The 27,151-nt window shown below is 38.7% G+C and overlaps 1 pseudogene; it reads right to left on the reverse strand.

Annotated features, from left to right (window-relative positions):
- Nucleotides 1–512: 512 nt before the first annotated feature.
- LOC115421168 (protein phosphatase 1 regulatory subunit 29-like) lies at nucleotides 513–15,006 on the reverse strand (annotated as a pseudogene).
- Nucleotides 15,007–27,151: the final 12,145 nt, after the last annotated feature.

A 27,151-nucleotide genomic window follows, 5' to 3' on the forward strand; every position in this document is an offset into this window, starting at 1 on the left:
GATGGGATTAGAGAAAAAAAAGGGCCGGGGCTTAACTGGTGAATGGGGCTGCTCCTGCTGAGATAGAAGAGCTACAGTATGCCAGTAATGAGGTAGAAGACACTTGGTTGCCACCACCTTTTCCTTCGCTCATTAGTGCGGTTTCAGCAGGCTGGAATGAAGCCCGCTATAGGACCGAAGTGCCCGCTACCAGGCAGTCAGGTGAACAGCTGGACTCTGGCTAATTATCGCTCAGTATTGTGATGAGAAACAGACAATCTCCTTTCAAAAAAAAAAAACCCTCGAAATGTCATTGAAGCATCGTAGGATCCCCCTAAAAAGAACAAAAAACACCCTTGAAAATACCTCTTTAAATCTGGATCCAGGAAAAGGACGACCCCATGGTGCTGGACCACCTCAGAGGAGACGCTATTATCGGTCTTGCTACATGAAACATTAATCCCTTTGAAAAAGTCTGCTGTTGTAATCCAACCTTCTTCTTTTTTACGCCATTTAAAACCTGCTCTGTGGGCTCACAGCTTTTGTTGGGCAGAAACCCCCTTCCAGTAGTCCAAAATATCATGGAGGTCCTCGTCCTTGGCGAACTGCACCTTTTTCCGCAGGGCGTGACCCGCGGCTATATAGGACGCTCCTCTCGGGGGCTTTTCTTGTAAGGTCGGAATCGCTCCCAGATCCGCAGTGTGCTCTCGGACGAATATTCCGGACTGGAGAGTAGCCCGAGTTGTAATTGTGGTGACGCGAAGGTGAGAGCTGGGAGTAGGCAGCTGTGGCATCCCTCTTGGTGCGTCCCAGCGGCTTAAGGAACGAGGCCTTCTGGGCCGGGGAGGGCGAGTCGTTGGCGCCTTCGTAGTAGAGAGCCGGAAAGGAAGTGGCGGTGCTCGGAGCTGTGGTAGTCTGGCTGGACCTCCAAGTGGTGCTGCTGTTGTTGTCCGGCGGCAAGCGACCACCACCGCGCCTCCGCCGCCGTTATTACACCCCATCCCTCCCCCGTTCACAGCTCACCCCCGCCGCCGTTTACGTTCCCCATTCCGTCCCGTTACAGCCCACGACTCCGCCTCCTCCACTTCCACCTAGAGGGCTGCCTTTTTCCGTCGGGTACTTGGGAGGGTCCGCTGCGTTGCCGGGGATATCCACGCTGTATACTCTGGTGCTTTGACGGAAGGCCCGGCGGGGGGGGGGCACAACGGTTCTTTACTACGGCTGTGTCGGCGCTCAGCTGCCTCTGAAGGGGTCGCACCGCGTTGGCCGGCGGCGGGTCACGGTAAGGCGGGGAGAGGAATCCTCCCCCGCTGATGCCCGGCCTCTCGGACAGGGGCATGACGAGGGGCACCGGGGCCATAGAAGGCGGGTGGGGCTGCTGATGTAGCTGGGGGTGTGCCTGTGGGTGTGGGTGCGGGTGAGGGTGAGGGTGAGGGTTGCGGGGCGGCTGTGGCTGAGGCTGGGGGTGCGACTTGGGGTGCACCTTTGGCGAGGAGACCATGATTTGATCTCCGGGGTGGCCTGGAGAAAGAGGCAGGAGGTTGCGGGGCAGGGAGGTGACGCAGGTGAGAGGCTGGGCGGAGGACACGGCGTTGGCGTTATCAGCCGTGGTCACAACATTAGCGGAGGCGTCTAACTTCAGCGCATCAATGCAGTTGTTGATGATCTGGTTGACCTTGTCCACCTCCTTGGCGATCGTGGAGATTTCTGATGCTGAGCCACGGCCGTCGTCGTCCGAATCCTCCCCAGCCTCGGTCACGTTCTCAGCCCCGCCTCCTCGCATATCCACCGCCGTTTCCCCTCCTCCTCCTCCCTCCTCCTCCTGCTCCTCCAGCTGTTACCCCTCCCCTGCCACCCCCCCTGTCCTCACATCCATGTAGTTGCCCTTCCCGCTTATGGCCTCGGAGAAGGCGGTGGCCATCTTCTCTACCTGTGGCAGGGTGGAGAGGCGTGATGAGCTGGTGTTGGTGGATCCATGGAGCATGCCGGTGCTGGAGGAGGCGGACTGGGGCAGTTTGCCTCCGGCCCCCCCTGCGTGGTGGTGCTGGTGGTGGGCCTGCTCCTGCAGACGCTGCATGGCTCCTGGGTCGTTGGCGACGGCGGCTGCAGCCTCTGGACCGTACCTGGGAAATACACAAGTTTTTTGGTCATATTTCTGCAATAATGAAAGTGTAGAACATAAATACAACATGGGCATTCACAGGAAAAAACATGGACTCCATACGTACAATCACTACGTCACTTTGTAATGGAATTCCACTCTGCTGTGATATAATAGTAACAGAAGCCACACTTTAGACTGACACCACCCACTGTACTGAAAAAAGACTGAACACTATAGTCAGAACCATCCCCTATACGTTCTGTGTATTTAACACCGGACTCACTTTTGTGTGTGTGTGTGTGTGTGTGTGTGTATGTGTTATTTTTTACTTGACTGTTTTTTTTTTTTTATACTTATATTACCTTTTACTCGACTGTTTATATGTATATTCTTTTTCTCGCATGTATAATTGATTGTAAAACCAAACTTTTTGCAAAGTACAATGGTATTTTGGAATGACAATAAAGCTTATTCTATTCTATTCCGTTCTATTCTATTCTATTCTATTCTATTCCGTTCTGTTCTATTCTGTTCTGTTCCGTTCTGTTCCATTCTATTCTATTCTACTCTACTCTACTCTGTTCTATTCTGCTCTGCTCTACTCTATTCTATTCTGCCTTTTTTATATCTAATATCTCATAATAAACGTATGTATGTATCAGGCTCTCATTGCAGATTTCAGATATCAGACCAGATGTTAGGAGCTCCATAAAATAGTGAAGTTTCCTTCTAAACTTCTCACACAGTTTCATTTTTAATAATTACTCAATCATCTAAGGTCTCACCAAAGTCAAATATGAGAGAAACAGTGTAAAAACCAGAAAACAGGTTGTTGTTTTATCTTCCCTCTCATATTAATCACCTGATAAGATCCATCTGAAGTCCATCTAAATGAAAGCAGACATTAAAACAGTTCAAACCCACTCCTGCAGCTTTAATAGTTCACCTGCTGATTTAGAATATTAGTCAAAGGAATCAAATCACTCCCTTAACTTCAATACTTCAACTATATTTTGCGACCAATACTTCTGAGCTTCTATTTAAGGGGGATGTTTCATGCAGGAAGTTGAACACATATTCACTTCAAGATGTTTTAGATAAAACTCAAAGAAGCTGCAGTCGAGACGATTATTTGAAAAGTTAAAACCAGGCGACTAAATTAGGCTTCTAAGGAATTCAGATCCAAATAAAGCAAAACAGCAAAACAACTAATGAAATGAACCTGAAGCAGGGGCGTAGAATTGCGTAGGGACCCTAGGGACCCGCCCCTACCAATATCCATCCACTGTGTACTCACTACCAGTCCAACTGTTGTCCGTAGTGTTTAGTCAATGATTCTGGCACACAAAGGGTTAACAGTCGGTCTGTGCTAGAAGTCCCGCCTCTAACGTAAATATCGCTCTCCGATTGGCTCTTTGGTTTTGCTAACGTACATGTGATTGGCCGTCCCCGCTGTCACTCCATCTACTTGTAAAAGGAACCTGTTAGTTGGACCGCTAACATAAGTTTTCAATATGTTTGTATTTGTTCTGCCTGGGTCACATCAGCTAGACAGATCTGAATATCAGTGGTGTCATTTACATGTACAGCTGTACGTGTGTGTGTGTGTGTGTGTGTGTGTGTGTGTGTGTGTGTGTGTGTGTGTGTGTGCTTGGCAATTAGAATTTGAAGAATGTCAAAGAAAAGAAAACTGGCCACTTCTTTCGGAGTCAAAGTGTAAGTTAGTTCAAGGGTATAGAACTGTCAATACAGATACTGAATAAAAGACACTATTTAACGCCAAACAGATACACTTTTAAAAGTGATTTTACTTATCATTTTCATGTATTTCTATGAAAGAGAGCAACTGTTTAAAAAACACAAAGAAAATTTGGGGGGGGAAATACAATAAAATCTCAGATTGTAAAAGTGATTCTAGATGTGATTTTGTCCATATTTGTGGGGAATAAATTACATGTAATAATTGAAAGTTATTGCTCAGGCAATAACTGTACCATCAAACTGTATGATCACTGTATCCCTACTCTGTTCATCTGTCATGCATCAACATATTTATGTCAGGGGACAAACAGTAAGAGGAGGGAGGGGGTAGAGGAGGAGAGGCTGAAAATTCACAGGTGAGGTTCAATAATAATGGGTATGTTAGTCATGAGAATAACTTTGCAGAATGCATTAAATTCTTGTATTGTCCTTAGATATTCAGATATGCATTATAAACATGTCAATTACTGAATTGTTTTTTCTGACTATGATTGTTTGCTTGTTTGATCAGCTCTACATGACGTGAAATTATGATCGCAAATGCAAAAAAAACATCACCTTTCAGGAGTGCTGCCTTGGAGCGCTTTTGTGTCCCCACCAAACCAAATCAAACCTACTGCCTTGACCCGAAGCATAAATTGTTCCCAGGAAATCAATTATTCCTGAGGTACGCAAATAATAGCCGTCGTGTTTATAGTGGCTAAAATATCCCAGATGTACTCATAAAAGGGTCATCTGTGGCCCCTCCTACTTTAATGAACATTGTTTAATACCTCATCTCCAAAATTGTTTTCTTCACGCTTATAGCTTTCTCCTTTTCTTCCTGGATGCGTCGCCGTCGGAGACAGTAATAAACCAATCCGAGTACAATGACCATGCCGAACAGACATCCCAGAATAGTCATGATGTAGTGGGTGGTGGTGGACGGGTTGTTCCGGGGTTCCACCGCCCCGTTAGCTTTTGTCGTAAAAGACAAACACGTGTGGTTGTAGCGCTGGTTTTTGCCCACGGAGGCCACGCAGAAGGTGTAGTTGGTGTGAGGTTTGAGTCTGTCCAACGTGATCGACTCCTTCTTCATTTTCAGAGGTTGAATGTCGGAAACTAAAGTGTGGTTGTACTGCGAAAGGACGTACATCTTATTGAAGGGGTCCGGGATCTGCACGGTGACGGAAGCAGTGTAGAAGGACACCGCTTGAGCCATGATTGTAATCCGGTGCTTATTGGTGGGGTCGGCTGTAGACGACATGGTGGGCTGGCGGTACAGACCTTGATCTGGGTTGTCTACACCCATCCCTGAACCGTCTAGATCTGGCAGCTGCGAGGGCATGCCCGGAATTATCACCCCGTCGCGACACCTGGTGGAAAGAATGGAACGGGCGTTTCTTCCATGTCCGGGCACCGGGCTCAGGAGCGGGTATCCCATCATATCCCGCGGCGTCTCGCACTGGAGGCGGTCGTAGGTGTGGGTGACGTTGTTGAATGCCTCCAGCCAGGTGAGGAAGTTGTAGAGTTCGCAGCCGCAGTGGAACGGGTTTCCCGCCAGTTCGCACACCATGAGTCTGTTGAGGACCACGAAGGTCGACGGGTCTAGACGGGCCAACTTGTTGGAGGATAAGTCCAGGCTGCTGAGGCTCGGACACTCCCAGAAGGCATTGGTGGAGATGACCTCGATGAGGTTGTGCTGCAGGAAGAGGCACTGCATCCGACCCAGACCTCTCAACATGCCTTCTGTCAGGTTGGTCAGCTTGTTATAGCCCAGCTGAAGAACCTAGAACACAGAGGAACATGACACGAGTTAGTACTTAACCCTTAAACACCCAAACAGCCACCGACAACCAAAACCATCCACTGATCTAAACTGTTGAATACCTGTTGAGCCATCAGTCCTATCAATACATGTCAATAATTGGGAATACGTGTCAATAATTGGTGTAAAATACAATTTTAACTCAATTATTCATAGGAGAAAATGTACAAAAACTTGTGAAATGGGCAAAATACTTGAAAAATAGAGAAAAAATAAACAAAAAACCTTGAAATATGGCATAAAAGTCAACAAAGGCCTCTAAAGTGTGAAGAAAATGAGAAAAATACATAAAGATGAGCAGAGTTCATTGCTTTGTAACATCCAGAACCCTGTATTATTCTGTTAACCCTCATAAACCAAAACCATCTACTGATGTAAACTGTTTAAAGGTGCAGTCTGTAGGAATTCTGTTCTCACTAATTCTAAATGGCCTTGACTGTCACCAGACATGAAGGAATCCTGTTCATTTCAAGTCCTGATCTCACTGACAGTAGGAGTCCAGACAGAAGATGTGCATTTGAGAAGCTCAGTGTCAGCCCCCGAATGATGTTTGTGTTGTTACTGTGTGTTTTGGCCACCAGTTCTGGACTGCTGGTCCAGGACTGGTGGAGAGACCTGGTACCGGTGTAGGACTGGTGGAGAGACCTGGTACCGGTGTAGGACTGGTGCAGAGACCTGGTACTGGTGTAGGACTGGTGCAGAGACCTAGTACTGGTGTAGTACTGGTGCAGAGACCTGGTACCGGTGTAGGACTGGTGCAGAGACCTAGTACTGGTGTAGGACTGGTGCAGAGACCTAGTACTGGTGTAGGACTGGTGCAGAGACCTAGTACTGGTGTAGGACTGGTGCAGAGACCTAGTACTGGTGTAGGACTGGTGCAGAGACCTAGTACTGGTGTAGTACTGGTGCAGAGACCTAGTACTGGTGTAGGACTGGTGCAGAGACCTGGTACCGGTGTAGGACTGGTGGAGAGACCTAGTACCGGTGTAGGACTGGTGCAGAGACCTAGTACCGGTGTAGGACTGGTGCAGAGACCTGGTACCGGTGTAGGACTGGTGGAGAGACCTAGTACTGGTGTAGTACTGGTGCAGAGACCTAGTACTGGTGTGGGACTGGTGCAGAGACCTGGTACCGGTGTAGGACTGGTGCAGAGAGCTGGTACCGGTGTAGGACTGGTGGAGAGACCTGGTACCGGTCCAGGACTGGTGGAGAGACCTGGTACCGGTCCAGGACTGGTGGAGAGACCTGGTACCGGTCCAGGACTGGTGGAGAGACCTGGTACCGGTGTAGGACTTGTCTCTGTCCATGGTAGCTCCTTGTAGTTCAATGTTTTCTGTGGAAGTGACCTGTGCATGTAGCAGTGTGTAATCTGAAGGGGTGTGTGTGTGTGTGTGTGTGTGTGTGTGTGTGTGTAGGTGTGTGTGTGTGTGTGTACGGTAGTGGTCTGTATCGCTTGTACTTCATGGAAGTAAAAGGTAAACTTTAGGCTCATTTCTCTTTTCTCTATCTCCTGAATCTGTGTAAACGTTCATTTGAGTGTTCAGGACGTTTGTCCTGTTCTATTCTATATGAGACTGATGTAGAATCAGACTGGTGAGGATTTTTTTGGATGAAATTTATGGTGTGGTGGCAAGGATTAGTGGAAACACTAGTAGTAGACGCTCATGCTGGATCTGTCAACCCCTAGTCTGGGGGGAGGAGCAGAGGACACCACGCCCTACAGCAGGGCTGTCAAACTCATTTTAGTTCAGTTCCACATTCAGCCTAATATGATCTAAAGTGGGCCGGGCCAGTCAGACAATATAAATAATAGAATAAGAACTTTTGAGTAAAAAAAGTAAATTCCGTAATGAAAATGTTTACATCTACGAATTGTACATAGCATGAACAAATATGAACAACCTGAAAATTCATTAGTAAAATAAGTGCAATATTAACAATATTACACCTCAGTTTATTATTTTTACATGTGAATCACAACTTAGAGATCAGTGGATCTACAAATACACAAAACATTAAATAAAGGGGAGAACATTATTAAAATTCCACTGACTTCCCTTAAGACATTTCAGATATTCACATTTTTTGTAAAAGGATAGTCTGTAAATGGAAACATTTTTGTGCAATTTTGCTTCTTTTTACACTAAAACCAAGAGACAAATGTACAGTTTTCATTATTTATAGGTTATTATGATCGTAGTTTACTGGTCTGATCCACTTTAGACCAAAAATGATTTTTACACTATTGACTGTTAATATCTTCAGTGTAATTTTTGTATTTCACAAATTCATCCCAGAGGCCGGATTGAACCCTTTGGTGGGCTGGATTTGGCCCCTGGGCCACATGTTTGACACCTGTGTTCTACAGTATTTGGAATGGGATTGTGGTAACAGTTTTGGTCACAGTCCTACATACAGCACCTTTAAGAAAAGTGAAATATAGAGAAAAAAGCAAATTTTAGAACTGCCACAAAAGTATCTCTGGGTCTTTAAGGGTTAATAACGTGGTTTCCTTTAGGGGATTTACTTCTTTGGGTTTGTCATATTTCTTTCTGTGGTATCTTGGAAACTTTTCTTTTCCTTTCCTTGTATCTGAAGAATCAGAATAAATAACAGGCACAGTCCTTCATTGTGTGTCTTTGTTTTCAATCCAATACAAGACAAAGAAATGGACTTTACGAGTCAATACAAGATAAAAAACAACCCCTAAAACATAAATACATCCACAAAAACAACCAAAAACACAGAGCTAAGGGAAAAATGGGGAAAAACATCCTTAATTCTGTGGTTTTCGATCAATGTGTAGCAGCGAACCACGGGGGACGACGATTCATTTAATGCTGTTCTTATTAAATTCTGTTCTATAAGACTAAATAAACTCCCACCCCCCCATTCCAACATTTATCAGACGTATCAGTTTTAAATCTTTCCATCAAGTTACATGATTCTAAACGTACATTTGACAGAAGCCGTGAAGCTGCAGGATACACACGTGTAAAAGTTCAAAGCAATCATTTAACCCTTTCATTATGACAACCTTAGCCAAGATATTTTTCCTGAGTGTTTTTGTTCCTCTTTAGGCATGAAAAAACAAAATGCAATCAACTTAATTTTTTAAAGGAGTTGTTCTTGTTGCTTATTATTTTTGTCATTTTTTTCTATTAATTTTGTTCATTTTGTTGATTACTTTGGCTGTTTTGTTAATTTTCTTGCTGATTTTATTGTGTTTTACTTCATTTTAGTCTTTTTCTTTAGCTTTTTTTTTACGCTACTTATTTTGTTAATTTTATTTACTTTTAAATACATACAACCAAAAAAACGTGTAATTTTTTTTCAATTCATGACTGATTTTAAATGTTCTTCCTCTAAATTTCTGTTATAGTTTTCATGCTTTGACTGTAAATAATTTTCGACCACAACCAACCATCTACTTTCTTTTTTTTGGATGCATTTTGCTCATTATGATGCTCTTTTCTTCATTTTTCTTCATTTTAAGTCTTTTTGGGTGATTCTTTTATGTTTGTGTTGCTCATTTTGTTCATTTTGATGCTGTTTTGTTCTTTTTGATGCCTGTGTTGTGCATTTTTTTAAATTAATTTTGTTGCTTGTTTTGTTCATTTATTTACTTTTTTTGCTAACCATCTACTTTCTAAACATCTGACTGAGAAAGAAAAATCTACCATTAAACTTTAAGGAAATATTGATGTTTTTAAACTATATGGACATAAATATTGGGACACATCATGTCTACAGCTGTGAGATGTCCTGTTCATGAGGATGGGACACACAACATCAATATTAATAATCAATAGGATATTTATCCCATAATATAAAACTCTACTCTGACATTAGTCATTACTGTTTTGTATCCCAGACCACTGTTAGAAAAGAAACACCTGGAAAGTGAAAATTGTAGCTTTTTCTACATTAAACAATTGTCTTGATTGGAAACTGCATAATGCAATAGTTTTTTCTTAGACATTTTTAAAATTATTTTTACTTATTTATGTATTTTTAAATGAAATGTCCTTTGCAATGAACAGCATTTTTTTTTAAGTAAAACTGTCAAACTTTTGTCCCCAACAGAGGACAGAAATGAGTTGCTGGGTCTCAGGTGAATATCAGTGACAAAGATGAAAACAAAGGGAATTTTATCCATAATTTTATATGTTTTAGTTATTTTCATAAGCACACAACACAGTTTCAGTTGGTTATCGTTTTTTCTTTCATTACAGTTTTATTTATTTCAGTAAAAAATGTTTTTTTCGATTCTAGTTTTTGTCATTTTGTTAGTTTTAAAAATAACCTTGGTCTGAACCAGAGGTGATTTCTGTCAGACTGCAGTGGAAGCTCAGTTTCCCCTAAAATGACTGAAATTAAATGCTCAAATCTGTTCGGTTGTGTTGACATTTCATTGACTCCAAATGTGTTGGAACACGTTCATCTCACAGACCAGTTTGTTCAGAATCAGTTTTATCCCAATCAACAGACTGGATGTTGTTCACTTCTCCTCCATTCCTGTGTCTGTGTTTGTTCATTCCATCTCTGCTCAGTGCATTTGTCCGTAGACGCTCAGCGTCCATGCACTTCAATGGGACTGAGTGGAACTGCTTTATTCATCGCCTCAAAACTGGACGGTAATTGGATAAATGACACCATGTTGTCCTGCCCCCGGACGCTCGGCGTCTCTGGGGGTGAATGGAGCTGTGGGCGGAGCTCAGCCGGGCTGGACGCTGAGCTTCCACGTGCTGATTGGAGGATCAGTCGATAGGCTGAATCCCGTTTGATTGACAGCTGTTTTAAGATCTAGTCCTTCACTGACACAGTTCAGTTTAATACCGTCGCACATTCTGCTGTGAAATCGAGAGAGAAATCACTACAAAATGACTTGTTCATTTCTTGCACTGTAAATAAAACACACTCATTGTACTTCCTTGTTTCAATTTAACATAATTTCAACGTTTTCTTGTTTCAGTGACATCATTTAATTATTTCTTGTTCGAGTTTAATATCGTTTTGTAGATAGTTAAATCAATCAAACTGTTGGCTAGGTCGGAGTGAACTAGCTATCAAGTCCCTAGAAAAGACGCCTACTTGGTACGATAAGGTCACTGAGCATTTTCTTCAGGAACGGAGGGACGAATTTATGTTTAAATAAATATAATAAATTTTTTTGATGTAAGCCGACATGAGCGTCCCCGTCTGAGAGACGAGCAGGCCGCCACTGGTCTGAACCCACATCACTCATCTGTTATCTGATTCATCCATCACATCCTCTAAATCCTAACATAGTAGATATAAAAGTCTAAAAGATAAAAACACTCCTCTGTGTTCAACTGGAGGTACTCTTCATCTGCCTGCACTAGTTCCATCCTGTAGAACCCATTCCATCTATCATCTAATCATAATATTTGCTTCATATACATTTAATATGTTTGTTCTTTACATAGAATTCCCATTAGTTTTGAACCCCAGTATATGTCTGGGCGTCAACTGAATTCACTTCAGTAAATATGCAGATGTTTATCAGACTGTTTCAACAAATGAGACACTGCTGTGGATATGCTAATGAGCACTGGCATTAATTCATTTGGCTTTAATTTAGAAAGAAACCAAGGCTCAAAGAAAGATGGGGAACGGAAATGCAGATGGAATTAAAGGGATCAGGATGTACCCAATACTACAGTCATTTTACCTCCTAAATGGGATTTATTCTATAAAAAGGCAATGAAGTTCAACCAAGAGTGTGAGCGGAAATGTGATCAGGATCAGGACCAGGATCAGGGTCAGTGCTATACATGACTGCATTCACATTTGGATACTATGGGTCTGATTTACTGAAGGTTTAAAAGTACTCTATTACTATTACTACGGCTTCTATTTTTAGATCATTGGAGTGTAGTCTTATTTTTAAAGCTTGCATAACATCTGATTAACTTTATGGTTCCAACAATAATAACAAAACGCCACTGAGTCGAGAGATAGATAGATAGATAGATAATAGATAGATAGATAGATAGATAGATAGATAGATAGATAGATCGATAGATAGATAGATAGATAGATAGATAGATAGATAGATAGATAGATAGATAGATAGATAGATATGATAGATGGATAGATAGATAGATAGATAGATAGATAGATAGATAGATCGATAGATAGATAGATAGATAGATAGATAGATAACAATAACAAATGCCACATGGAGCCACGAGAAAGGACCCAAGAATTCACACAATGAAACCAACTAAGATCAAAATCACGTATTGAACAATTAATGGAAAAAACACACAAATTCAAACACACAGTTTCCCCCCCAAAGTCCAAACTCAAAAAAATCCACCAACCAAGCAAATCAAACACAAAATTTCCACTTTAGATTTGTAGCAGTCTTTTAGAAGAAAAGGGGGGAAAAAAAACAGTTCAGTTCGTTTTAATTAAAAATTCCGCTCAGGGTTTTCCACAGTCTCCTAGAAAAAAAGTAATTCAGTTCATCTCAGTTCCTTAGTAAAATTAAAAAAAACAAAAAAAAAACAAGTGCACAGTACTCTATTACTACTGCTACTGCTTCTATTTTTAGATTAATTGGAGTATAGTCTATATTTTTACAGCTGCATAACATCAGGTTGACTTTATGGTTCTGACAATAATAGCAAAATGTATTAAATAAATAAATAAATGAATAGCCTTAGTGTTATTCATTTCCACATGTTTTTTGACATAACCTCATGGAGCCACTAGAAAAGGACCCCAGAAGTGGTAAAAATCTAAATCTTAACAAGATAATTTTCACTTGTTCCATTGGTAGATTTTGCTTAATTCGAGATTTTTTTCTTAATTCAAGCAAAAAAATCTACCAACTTCTGAAGCAACTTCACGTGTGTTGTGAAAATTTTGTGTAAGCTCCAGAGTAAAGAGAAAAAAAAAAAAGTTTCAGTTTAGCTTCACACCCAGTTACGATACTTTGGTACCTGTGGCACTTATGGAATTCTGGAATGGTTGGCAGATTTTTTTTGCTTGAATTAAGCAAAAAAAAAAAAAAAGTTGAATTAAGCAAAAAAATCTTGAATTAGGAAAAAAAAAAAAAAAAATCTGACCCCATGACATCGTTACAACCCTAGTTGAGATGAAGCAAAAACAACTTCTACTGACTGACATTTCTAATGGGAGGAGCTGTGGCGTGTGGGCGGTACCTGGAGGTTGGCCTGTCCAGCGAATGCCCCGTCCTCGATGTAGCTGATCTCGTTCTTGGTCAGATTGAGATCGGTCAGGTTAGAGAAGCGGTACATGGAGGTGAAGAGCACAGCCTTGAGTTTGTTCTCATTCAGCCTCAGGTCGTGGACCTGTGGGGAGACCGCAGAACAGATGAGAGTCAGCTGATGCACCGCAGGCCGCTGGCAGCCCATGAGCACACTGTAGGCCCCAAGGAGCTGCCAACAGCTAATCACACCTCCACATATACGGGTTTACTGGGTCATCTACCCAAATATGACCTCATGTGTTTGGATTTAATCAGCTAACTGTTTTAAAATCAGCAGGGCCTTTCCTCTTAGATATTTAACAGTATTTGTCAGGTATGGACTGATGCTAGCAATGGAATTTACTGTTGTGTGTAAAATTACAATCTAGCTTCTACTTGACACGTGGTTCCTTTTTAAAAATTTTTTTTTACATATTTTATTAAGAGGTATTGTGATCACTTTGCTTTGTGTGTTGTTTGTGTATTTGTTTGTTTGTTTGTTTTGTTAGCAACTTTAGGGGAAACTCTTCCACCCATCTTTCCCAAATCTTCCCCACAGATAGGCCTAGGCCCTGGGACAACCCATTACATTTTTGGGCCCAGTAGGCCAAAGTTCAAGGTCACAGCAAGGTCACAAAATCTACCATTTTCCTATCTGTCATCATTGAGCAGTTTTGGAAAATTCATCAAAAATTCAAAACGCCTCTGATTATCCTCCAATTTGATCCAGCCTGTAAGAATATCTTGTATCTGGCACAAAATTGTCCACATCCACTGTGGAATGTGGACTCTGTGGACATTTACATTTAACACTGAAAATCCCATTTACCACATTTTTCATTAGAACTCAACAAATATTGATTGGAATTGAATCTAATTGGACAGACACATGACTGGTACCAAGCTTCAACTTTTTCTGCTGTATGGAACAACCTGGAAACTGTTGAATTTGAAAAGAAATAGTCGATACACACATGCACACCGTTCAGGGTGCTTGGCGGAGGTTTGCGTTCTCTGAACACTTGTTTAAAAAGCATCTGAAAAGGACTGTAATTCATGAAAAAATGTAAGTCTGTATATAATTTGATTTGTATTTGATGATTTGTAATGTGATTTGCATTTTTATTGCTTTTACTTCAGTTTATTATTTCAGTTATAATGTATTTTTAATCCTTTTTTCTTTTATTTCCTGTGTATCGTTCATTTCCGGGGAGGTATTCATATAAGCCTTTTTTGGCTTCTAACCTCTCCTGCACAATGACGTTACTTGTTTGAATGTTGTTGATTTTTAAAATTTTCTCTTGCTGTATTATGATGTGCAAAAAATAAATAAATAAATAAAAATTTGATTGACTAGCGGCATTGTACCTGTGGTGCCACTGTGTGTGAAAAGTGCCAATACATTATTGTAAATGGACACAGTAAGAGCGGCAGCAATTTTGTAAAAAATTGTCGCGATATTACTTGTTCCATTATTTGGGAGTAGGATATTCAAGGAATATTTTCAAGACACAATTATGCATTTAGGCAGTTTGCTTATTTCAGTACCATCAATTTAGAGTATATGCAGTGAAATGCTGCCTATTTGCATTCTTCAACAAAAACTGTACAGCAGCAAAACCACTTCTGAAAATGGAGTATGGCGGCAGGGATGAAGATTTCAAAGTAGAGAGAGGCTCAAATCTCCCAGCATACCACACAACATTTGAATACAGACATAAAATTGTGCCTAGTAGATAGTCAGGTAATGTTTCTATTCATTTGGCGAGTTTGGCAGCGATTGGGCCTGTGAAGGCTGAGGAAAAACCTGTACAAACGCCCTCCTGTGCTGCAACATCGATGGACACAGAACGTGTATTATATAGTGGGATTAAAATGACTGAAGTGATCCATCCCAGCTCCAGGTGTGTGATACTGACCGTGCTGTTGATGTGCTGTGGGATGGTCTCATACGGGGGCTGGTTCTGACTGCAGATGGCCAACCAAACGTAGCCTTTATCCCCCTCGATCAGCCAGCAGTCGGCCTCCACCTCAGCCGGCAGGTGGTGGAGGAGCAGCAGAGCAGGGGAGCAGCAAGGAGGCGCACAGGGAGGAGGAACATCCGCCGGCCATGGTTAGGAGGACCAGTGTGTGACGTCAGAAAAGAGGAAGAGGAAGGAGGAGGAGGAAGGAGCTGAAGGGAGGACGGCGGCGGCAAGCGGGAGCGTCTAAATCCAGAGGAGCTGCAGGTCAGGAGCAAGGTTATTATCGTTAACGAAAACTAACAAAATGATGAAAACTAGAATTGAAAAAACATTTTCGTTAACTGAAATAAATAAAAACTATAATTAAAAGAAAAAAATTATAACTAACTGAAACTGTATTGTGTGCTTACAAAACTAACTAAAACTATAAAAATTATGGATACATTTTTGTCTTTGTTAATGTCGGATTGATACAAAATCAACTTATTCGCTTTTAGCAGTTTTAGCTGGCGCTTGTCGTTTAGTTGTCTTCTGGTCCCCACTCTACCTGGAAACATGGAGACTAAAGTTGGGAGAAAGCAGCAGAGTCCTGTCTGGGATTTATTTGAATATGACGACAGAGAAGAAGAGAAAAGAGACGACTAAACTAAAACTAATACTAAAACTAAACTAAACTAAGCATTTACAAAAAAATGACAACTAATAAAAATTAGCAAACCTGCTCTATAAACAAATTAAAACTAACTGAATTAGAGGAAAAAAAAAGTCAAAACTAAATAAAACTAAGCGATAATGAAAAAATCCAAAACTATTTGAACCTTGGCTCCAGGAAATCTGTATTTCATGAAACTAATAAAAAAAACTAGCAAACCTGCTCTAAAAAACAAATTAAAACCAAGGTTATCGTTAACGAAAACTAACGAAATGGCGGAAAACTAGAATTGTAAAAAACATTTTCATTAACTGAAAAGAAATTAAAAGAAAAAAAAACGATAACTAACTGAAACTGTATTGTGTGTTTACAAAACTAACTAAAACAGATTAAAATTATGGATAAAATTCCCTTTGTTTTTGTCTTGGCAATGTCGGATTGATATGAAATTGATTTTTTTCACTCTAGCAATTTTAGCTAGCGGCGCCCTATGACTTTGAAGCATTTAGAAAAAAATGAAAACTAATAAAAACTAGCAAACCTGCTCTAAAAACAAATTAAAACTAACTGAATTAGAGGAAAAAAGTCAAAACTAAATAAAACTAAACTATAATGAAAAACCCGAAACTATTAGAACCTTGACTCCCAGCTCCGACTTCTGACGTGATGTAGCAATGGCGCCCCCCCATGGATGTGGTGTTTATGCAGATTGTATATTAAAACAAGGTATTGCTCTGACATTATTTATCTGCAAATGTTCTGTATAATCAGCAGCTGCTCTAGTGTTAGCTAGTTTTCAGTCCAATGAGTGCAAGAATAAATTAATACCAATACGAATCCAAATATACAATAACATAAAAGGTAGAACAGTTTCTTTTATAGAAGATAAAAGATACGACAAAACTACAATTAATACTAAAACTAAACTAAAACTAAGCATATACAAAAAAATGAAAACTAATAAAAACTAGCAAACCTGCTCTAAAAACGAATTAAAACAAACTGAATTAGAGAAAAAAAAAAGTCAAAACTAAATAAAACTAAACTATAATGAAAAATCGCAAACTATTCTAACCTTGGTCAGGAGGCGAGCAGGCCCGAGTAAACACAAAGGTGAACGGAAGGGCGTCTGAAGGGCGATTAGAGTTGAACCTGCAGCATGGCGGCAAGTCCTCTGCCCATTTTAGGTGTTCCACATCAAAGGTGTTCGGAGGATGTCACCCCAGCAGCTACTCATGGCATCGGAGAGGATGTCTTAGTCAGCACAGGTCCCCCCCGAGACCAACCAGAGGCCTATATATCAGAGAGAGAGGGAGGGGGAGAGGGGGGGGGGGGTGTCACCATTAATAGTGATAATGACAAAATGATTAAGAGTCGGCAGAAAATTGTAATACAGTTCACGTATCCCCAGATGGTGTTGAATTAATTGAGTTTAGGTCTCATTTAAAAAAGGTACAGTGTAAAAAAAGAAAAAAAAACAGAGGAATCTAATACCCATGTTACCCAATCCCTTCAAGGTAATGCACCACAGTAATAAATCCATTAACGGGAATGATTATTTCATTAAGCCTTAATAAAGCCCAGAGAAATATATTGTGGCTTCTTATAAAAAAAAAAAAAAAAAAAAAAAAAGCTTTTTATGCTTTGCAATTATTCCTGTTCTTCTACGACAGGGCTGTCAAACTCATTTTAGTTCAGGTTTCCACATTCAGCCCAATTCGATCTCAAACGGGCCAAACATTAAAATAATAGCATAAAAACACCAATAAATAATGACGACTCCAAGTTTTATCTTCATTTTAGTGCAATAAAAACATTAAAATTATGAAAATATTATATATAATATTAAATAGTATCTTTTCACAAAAAAGACGTGAATAACCAGAAAAAAAAATAATTTAAGAAAAATAAGCTAAATTTTAACAATATTATGCCTCAGCTTATCACTTGTACATGAGCATTTACACACAATGTTACACAAACATAAAATTGTTGAAATTTTGAAGTTTGGAATGTGTAATTAAAATAAGAATGTCTACAATATTATGTGTCAACTTATATAACCTTGTATTTATTCTGTTAAGCCTCAAAAACCTAAACCATCTACTGATCTGAACTGTTTAATACCTGTAAATTCACTAATCCTATTAATACATGTCAATAATTGGTGCAAAAAACACATTTATTTCAATTATTCATGAATAAATGTATAAAACCTGAGCAAAGTACTTGAAAAATAGGGGGAAAATGAACCAAAAACCTTTGAAATATGGAATAAAAGTGAACAAATCCTTCAAAATTAAGGAGAAAATGAGCAAAATACTTGAGAGATGAAGAGAGTTCATAGTTTCGTAACTTCCAGAACCCTGTATTTATTCTGTTAACCCTCAAAAACCAAAACCATCTACTGATCTAAAATGTTGTTGATCCATTAATTCTATCAATACATGTCAATAATTAGTGTAAAATACAGTTTCATCTCAATTATTCATAGGATAAAATGTATAAACCTGAGCAAAGTACTTGAAAAATAAGGAAAAAATGAACGAAAAAACTTTGAAATATGGAATAAAAGTGAACAAATCCTTCAAAATTGAGGAGAAAATGAGCAATATACTTGAGAAATGAGCAGAGTTCATTATTTCAGAACATTCAGAACCTTATATTTAGTCAGTTAACCCTCAAAACCAAAACCATCTACTGAGCTAAACTGTTTAACACCTGCTGATCCACTAATCCTATCAATACATGTCAATAATGACGAATAATGACAATAACAATACTCGGCTGTTGTTTTATTTCAACTTTAAGGTCTTTAATGAAACAATAATAGCGTGGTATCTGCTGTTATGTAAGGGTGAGAGCGGGGGGAGATGGGCTAAGTTTCAAACAGGCCGGGGCTTGTTGTAATTTGCATGTTTTAACACGATGCTAGCTGACATTTAGCTATTTACCTGTCTCGGGGGATTAACCGTGGATTAGGCTGTAATCCAGCGTAAAATATATGTATCTCATCACCGCAGCTCTGACTCTTTTAATTTGTTTCCAAAGTTTCTGTTCCCTCCCCGGGGGGGGAAACTTTCTAAATATAGTCAGGACAGTGAATGACGGCGAAAAGATAGAGAACAACTGAGTAATAGAATATCTGTGAGTAAACTGTAAAAAAAAAAAAAAATGTAAAAAAAAAAATAAGGTATTATTCCAGCAGCAGGGGCACCAAAAAAAATACTGTTAAATAACAGAAAATAACCATCTCATAAAAATACGGTAATTTTCCATAATTAAAATACAGTTTTTTTGCCCTAACTTTACATCAGATTTTGCATATTTTTTTGACTTTTTAAAAAATTAACCAAAAAACTTTGAATATGAAATACAACTGAACAAATCCTTCAAAACTGAGGAGAAAATGAGCAAAATACTTGAGAAATAAAGAGAGTTCATAGTTTCCTAACATCCAGAACCCTGTATTTATTAGGTTAACCATCAAAAACAAACCATCTACTGACCTAAACTGTTTAATACCTGTGATCCACTAATCCTATCATACATGTCAATAATTGGTGTAAATACAGTTTCATCTCAATTATTCATAGGATAAAATGTACAAAAACTTGTAAAATGAGCAAAATACTTGAAAAATAAGGGAAAAAATGACCAAAAAGATGAATATGGAATAAAAAGTGAACAAATCCTTCAAAAGTGAGAAGAAAATGAGCAAAATACTTGAGAAATGAAGAGAGTTCATAGTTTCATAACATCCAGAAAAAACCCCGTAAAAAAAATGGTAATATTCTGGCAGCTGGGGCGCCAAAAAAATACTGTTAATAACGGAAAATAACCATCTCATAAAAATATGGCAATTTTCCAAATTAAAAGTAAATCATGTTGTTTGTACTAAAGTAATAGAGTTTTACCGACCTAGAGAAGTCTTGTGGCATTTAATCAATTATGGCCAAGTTGAAATAACTTAAAAAGATGAATGGAAATTGTTACATCAGTTTTTTTTTATGTTGAGCCAACTTATCATTTTTTACAGTGTAGTCTCTTTTTCAATTCCAAACAAATGCACCTTTGTGTTCCTCAGGCTCATCCACATGATGAGAATACGCCGCTGGAGGCCGGTACGACCGTTGCTTATACTTGGACTTGTCTTGTCTCATAGTTCTGCCTCAGACCTCTCCGTCACTTTTCATTTTTGTCCTGTTGCACCTTGAGCAGCTCTTGGTCCTGTCTTCACATTCTTCCATCGAATTGATATCGACAATTCAATTCTTTCCTCGTAAAGCTTCCACTTGCCGCTGCCCCGGCATCGCAGTTTATGAAACATAAAGGAGTAATTTACAGGCCCCGCAGAGTGGAAAAACAAGCGGAAATGACCCTTTTTAAGGAAACCCTCCCATTAATCATGTGTTACATGGTCAGCTTTGAAGTAGTCTGATTTAGTGATTTAACCCACAAAGACCCAAACAACCAAAACCATCTACTGATCTAAACTGTTTAATACCTGCTGATCCACTAATCCTATCAATACATGTCAATAATTGGTGGAAAATACAGTTCAAGCTCAATTATTCATGGATAAAATGTACAAAACCTGAGCAAAGTACTTGAAAAATAAGGGAAAATGAACCAAAACACTTCGAAATATGGAATAAAAGTGAACAAATCCTTCAAAATTCAGGAGGAAAATGAGCAAAATACTTGAGAAATGAAGAGAGTTCATAGTTTCAGAACATCCAGAACCCTGTATTTATTCTGTTAACCCTCAAAAACCAAAACCATCTACTGATCTAAACTGTTTTTATCAATACATGCAAATAATTAGTGTAAAATACAGTTTTATCTCAATTATTCATAGATAAAATGTACAAAAACTTGTAAAATGAGCTAAAATACTTGAAACAGAAGGAAAAAAATGAGCCAAAAAAATCTTGAAATAAGGAATAAAAGCCAACAAATGCTTCCAAAGTGAGAAGAAAATGAGAAAAATACATGAAAATAAGCAGAGTTCATAGTTTCAGAACATCCAGAACCCCGTATTTATTCTGTTACCCTAAAAACTAAAACCGTCTACTGATCTAAACTGTTTAAATACCTGTTGATCCACTAATCCTATCAATACATGACAATAACTAGTGGAAAATACAGTTTTAGCTCAATTATTCATCGGATAAATGTACAAAACCTGCGCGAAGTACTTGAAAAATAAGGGAAAAATTAACCAGAAAACTTCAAATATGGAATAAAAGTGAACAAATCCTTCAAAATTCAGGAGAAATGAGCAAAATACTTGAGAAATGAAGAGAGTTCATAGTTTCAGAACATCCAGAACCCTGTATTTATTCTGTTAACCCTCAAAAACCCAAAACCATCTACTGATCTAAACTGTTTTTATCAATACATGCAAATAATTAGTGTAAAATACAGTTTATCTCAATTATTCATAGAAGAAAATGTACAAAAACTTGTAAAATGAGCTAAAATACTTGAAACATAAGGAAAAAATGAGCCAAAAAAATCTTGAAATATGGAATAAAAGCCAACAAATGCTTCCAAAGTGAGAAGAAAATGAGAAAAATACATGAAAAATAAGCAGAGTTCATAGTTTCAGAACATCCAGAACCCCGTATTTATTCTGTTAACCCTAAAAACTAAACCATCTACTGATCTAAACTGTTTAATACCTGTTTATCCATTAATCCTATCAATACATGACAATAACTAGTGGAAAATACAGTTTTAGCTCAATTATTCATCGGATAAAATGTACAAAACCTGAGCGAAGTACTTGAAAAATAAGGGAAAAATTAACCAGAAAACTTCAAAATATGGAATAAAAGTGAACAAATCCTTCAAAATTCAGGAGAAAATGAGCAAAATACTTGAGAACTGAAGAGAGTTCATAGTTTCAGAACATCCAGAACCCTGTATTTATTCTGTTAACCCTCAAAACCCAAAACCATCTACTGATCTAAACTGTTTTTATCAATACATACAAATAGTGTAAAATACAGATTTATCTCAATTATTCATAGAAGAAAATGTACAAAAACTTGTAAAATGAGCAAAATACTTGAAACAGAAGGAAAAATGAGCCAAAAAAATCTTGAAATATGGAATAAAAGCCAACAAATGCTTCCAAAGTGAGAAGAAAATGAGAAAAATACATGAAAAATGAGCAGAGTTCATCATTTCAGAACATCCAGAACCTTCTATTTATTCAGTTAACCCTCAAAAACCAAAACCATCTACTGATCTAAACTGTTTAATACCTGCTGATCCACTAATCCTATCAATACACGTCAATAATTAGTGGAAAATACAGTTTTAGCTCAATTATTCATGGATAAAATGTACAAAACCTGAGAAAAGTACTTGAAAAATGAGAAAAAAATGAACCAAAAACCTTTGAAATATGGAATAAAAGTGAACAAATCCTTCAAAATTCAGGAGAAAATGAGCAAAATACTTGAGAACTGAGGAGTTCATAGTTTCAGAACATCCAGAACCCTGTATTTATTCAGTTAACCCTCAAAAACCAAAACCATCTACTGATCTAATCTGTTTTTATCAATACATGCAAATAGTGTAAAATAGTTTTATCTCAATTATTCATAGAATTAATGTACAAAAACTTGTAAAATGAGCAAATACTTGAAAAATAAGGAAAAAATGACCCAAAAAAATCTTGAAATATGGAATAAAAGTCAGCAAATGCTTCCAAAGTGAGAAGAAAATTTTAAAAAATGCATGAAAAATGAGCAGAGTTCATCACTTCAGAACATCCAGAACCTTATATTTAGTCTGTTAACCCTCAAAAACCAAAACCATCTACTGATCTAAACTGTTTAATACCTGCTGATCCACTAATCCTATCAATACATGTCAATAATTAGTGGAAAATACAGTTTTATCTCAATTATTTATAGATAAAATGTACAAAAACTTGTAAAATGAGCAAAATACTTGAAAAATAAGGAAAAAATGAACTAAAAAAATCTTGAAATATGAAATAAAAGTCAGCAAATGCTTCCAAAGTGAGAAGAAAAATTTTAAAAACTGCATGAAAAATGAGCAGAGCTCATCGTTTCAGAACATCCAGAACCTTCTATTTAGTCTGTTAACCCTCAAAAACCAAAACCATCTACTGATCTAAACTGTTTAATACCTGCTGATCCACTAATCCTATCAATACATGTCAATAATCCAGAACCTTGTATTTAACGTCTGCAAAGTCCAGCTCGTGTGTGAATGTGAACATGAACTCACTGAACTGAATCGAGTAAAGTGAATTATTTATCAAACAAAGACGTGGACGTTGATCAGGAAGCCATGCTGACGCTGGTCTTTTTCTTTTTTTTCTTTCATCCTGTTTCTGAATTCCTTCTTTTCTTCTCACTCTTTGAAGACAACTCCAAGTCAAGTGTCATGACAGCGTTTGGAAAAGGCTCTGTGTCGTTGTTTACACTGAGGTTTGAGGGAACGTAAAAATCCCATCACAGTCTTTTTTCTACACTTCTGCAATTTGAGAAGATCTTTTTTTTGTTTGTTTTTACGGCCACGTGAAATTACCCTGACGTGCTTATGATTCCAGTTGTTCTGTTTTTTTTTTTGTGTTTTTTTTTTTTCGTATTTTGGGCCATATCTGATCCAACATGACTCTTCGCCCTGCTGTGGTGTTTTCTGCGCCCCCACCGACATGAAAGAGCAGTCATTAACAGTGGGTTGAAAGCCAGTTGTTTGCTTCAGAGTCCAGTCACAACAACTTACACTGTAAAAAAAATCTGTAATTTAACAGAATTTTCACTGTTTATTTTACAGATTTTTCCTGTATTTTTAAGATACAGGAAACTATTAATGAAATGACAAAAACGGACTGTGATTTTACATGTCAAATGTAAAATAACATGAAAAAACTGTGACTGTGACTAACCAAAAAAATCCAAATGTTTTAAAAGAAATTTTTTCTTTTTTCACAGAAAAATACAGTTAAAATACATTTGCAAATGTAACGTAATTTCACAAATATTTTTCTATTTATGAGATTAAACTTTTAATTTAAAGTTTAATAATGTAAAAAAAATAAATAAATAAAACAAGATAAAATTACTGACAATTAACTGTAAAAGAAGTATTTGTTCTGTCAGTTGAACCAGACTTGTTTGTTAACTGACAAATATCTTGTGTAATTACAGGAGGTTTCACAACAAAAATGTTGAATAAATGTATTTTTGTGAATGTGTAACATGAATAAGCACTGATAAACTGTCCAAATACAGTTTTTATCAGTGGATTGGACAACTTAGTCTCACTGAAAATTATTTATATATAAATTTATAGGGAATTTGATTGCTTTAATACATGTAAATATTCTCTATTAAACATTAAAAAGTCAAAAAAAAAAAAAAAAAAAAGCAAAATCTCATGTAAAGTTAGGGCAAAAACTGTATTCTAATTATGGAAAATTACCGTATTTTTATGAGATGGTTATTTTCTGTTATTTAACAGTATTTTTCCGGTACCCCTGCTGCTGGAATATTACCGTTTTTTTTTTATGTTTTTTTTTTTTTTTTTTTTACAGTATATGATTCCAGCTGTTCTGTATTTTTTTTTTTAATCTTTTTTTCGTATTTTGGGGCATATCTGATCCAACATGACTTCGCCCTGCCGTGGTGTTTTCTGCGCCCCCACCGACATTAAAGAGCAGTCATTCAACACTGGGTTGAAAGCCAGTTGTTTGCTTCAGAGTCCAGTCACAACAACTTAGATGAGCGCATCATCTTTTATTTATAACGCTGTAATAATCACCAACAGTGTGTCTTATCATCTAGGTCACTCTCCTGTCTCTCATTCCTTCTTTTTTATCCGTCTGCCTGTCTACCTTCCTCCTGTCGCCATTGTTTTATGCCTGCTTAACTCCGCCGCCTTTCAACTAGAAACACAAATGAATCTGCTTCATCGCCAAAAAAACACAACCTGACGCCTTTTGGTGTCATCCCTCCCTCTCTCCTTTCATCACGTTCTTTGCCATTGGTTTTATCTTGACAAGGAGCCAAAGGATGAGACAGCCTCATTTTTTTCCCCCTTTATCTTTATTTTCCAATCTGGACTCTCTTTGTGTTTAATTATCGTCCCCGATAGCCGAGCTTTAATTAAAGCTTTGGATCTGACAAACAAAACTAATGATGTCAGGTCACAAAAGCAAATGGAAAGTTCCCAAAGTAAACCTGGGAGGAGTCGAGATTAAAGAATTAAAAAAAAAAAAAAAAAAAAAAAAAAGGTGTGTTTTGTGCCACGATGGGGTAGCATTTCACAGATCTGACGTTCATAATCTGCAGTGTTTTATGTCTGAATATCTTTGTCCATTTTCCATCATGAAAGTGATTCAGTCTGGACTCGTAAAAGGCCTGTTCGCATTAATCGCTGCTGTGGCTGGAACAGACTTCACTTGTGCAAAATAGATCTTCAAAAATGAATAAAATGACATGTTCAGCGGTCATTTCTCGATTGACGAAAGTGTCCATCAGAGCAAATGACTGCAAAACATCCAAACGGCTTTTTTATTCACTGAAAAGAACGAGAAACTGACGGATTTATAGAAGAGCCAAGGTACCCTGCAGAGGCCAATAATGTAATAACAGCTGATAACGTAATAAAGGCCGATAACGTAATAAAATTGCCATTTTTAAAATGGAATAAGTCGGGATGGGAATCTAGAACCGGTTCTTTTTGAGAACCGGATCCTTGGAATTGTTTGCCTGCCTGCTTAACGATTCTGCTTATCGATTCTGCCTTTGTTGCGAATGCACGATGACGTCACGTGTACGCAGCATTGTTTTGGTCAGAACGTAGACAACATGATGTTGAGGCAGAAATGGTCCAAACAGACCACACCAGGTCCAAACAGACCACACCAGGTCCAAACAGACTGCACCAGGTCCAAACAGACCACAGCAGGTCCAAACAGACCACAGCAGGTCCAAACAGACCACAGCAGGTCCAAACAGACCACACCAGGTCCAAACAGACCACAGCAGGTCTAAACAGACCACAGCAGGTCTAAACAGACCACACCAGGTCCAAACAGACCACACCAGGTCCAAACAGACCACACCAGGTCCAAACAGACCACACCAGGTCCAAACAGACCACAGCAGGTCTAAACAGACCACACCAGGTCCAAACAGACCACACCAGGTCCAAACAGACCACACCAGGTCTAAACAGACCACACCAGGTCCAAACAGACCACAGCAGGTCTAAACAGACCACACCAGGTCCAAACAGACCACACCAGGTCCAAACAGACCACACCAGGTCCACTTGAACTCTGTCAAAGCTTCCATTTCTTCTAAAGGGTGAAATCCCTCCGATCTGTTCAAACATTTGTCCACAGCATGTGATTCATTCACAGGAATGTCACGTATTTGATTCAATACTTAGCAGCGCTTGTGAATCTAGCTGCAGAGTGAACGCCAGACCGTCATCTGGGCCCAGTTCTAGTTCCGGTGCGGGGAGCAAACATCGTACCCCCTCAAATACAAGTTTCTGAAGGTAGGGGAAAGGAAATGAGGTGCACAACAACAGGAGACGAGCAGAGTCGAACCGGTTCCACATAGTGGAAATGTGGCAATAGAAGAATTAGTAAAGAGTCTGTAGTTTCACTTTCACTATAGCCCCCCCCCCCCCCCCCAACCGGGCCTGGTGTCATCTGTTCTTATTATTTGTGCATACTCTATATGTTATATTTTCTGTGCAGATGGAAATATAAAAGACAGTTAATGCAAACACACCTGCTTGTACTCTTTTATTCCTTCACCCAATGAGAATCGATAAGAGAATCGGATCGATAAGCAAAATCGATAACGAATTGGAATTGTTAAATTCTTATCGAATCCCATCCCTAATAATAAGCCAATAACAGAATAAAAGTCCTGAACCGATAACGTAGTCACGTTTTGGCCAATAACACTTATAACTTATTGGCTGGTGATTACATTATTGACCTGGTAAAAAAAATTCTTGCAAAATTAATAACAGAGCCAATAACGTAATAAATTATAACATTATTGGCCAAAAGCTATTACCTTATCGGTTGTTATTACATTATTGGCTCCTACCGACCCACTCACCGGTACCCTCCATATAATTCCGAAATCCCTCCTGGATTCTCCATTTTCAGCCAAAGGGCAGTGGACTCATCAGCAGAACCATGGGAGGTCCGGACCAGAGCCTTCACAGGTACTGTGTGTGCTCCACTCACACCAATCAGCTGACCCCTCATGTTCTTTCACTCCACTGTGGAAAAGCAGAGCCACTTTTCTGGGCTTTTTATGTTTGCCAGAATAATAATCCCATTTGACCGAATCTTAACTAATTATCTGTGATAATTACGCTGTCGCAAAACATGTGAGAGGCTCAAACCAACGACAGTACAGCAGGGAGTTTGTGCAGCCAAAACAGTGGAACATTGTTCATGTGTGCTTGTTGTTCCTCATCTAGTTGGTCTGTGTTGTCCATTACCTTCTGCTGTTGTTCTTACCACTGCTGGGATGTGCTGCCCTTTACATTAGTGCTATTGTAGTTTTTGTTTTGTTTCTTACCATGTTGGTATGTAATTATTGCTGTTCTGTACCAC

Source organism: Sphaeramia orbicularis, chromosome 1 (assembly GCF_902148855.1).
Source record: "Sphaeramia orbicularis chromosome 1, fSphaOr1.1, whole genome shotgun sequence".
Classification (NCBI taxonomy): domain Eukaryota; kingdom Metazoa; phylum Chordata; class Actinopteri; order Kurtiformes; family Apogonidae; genus Sphaeramia; species Sphaeramia orbicularis.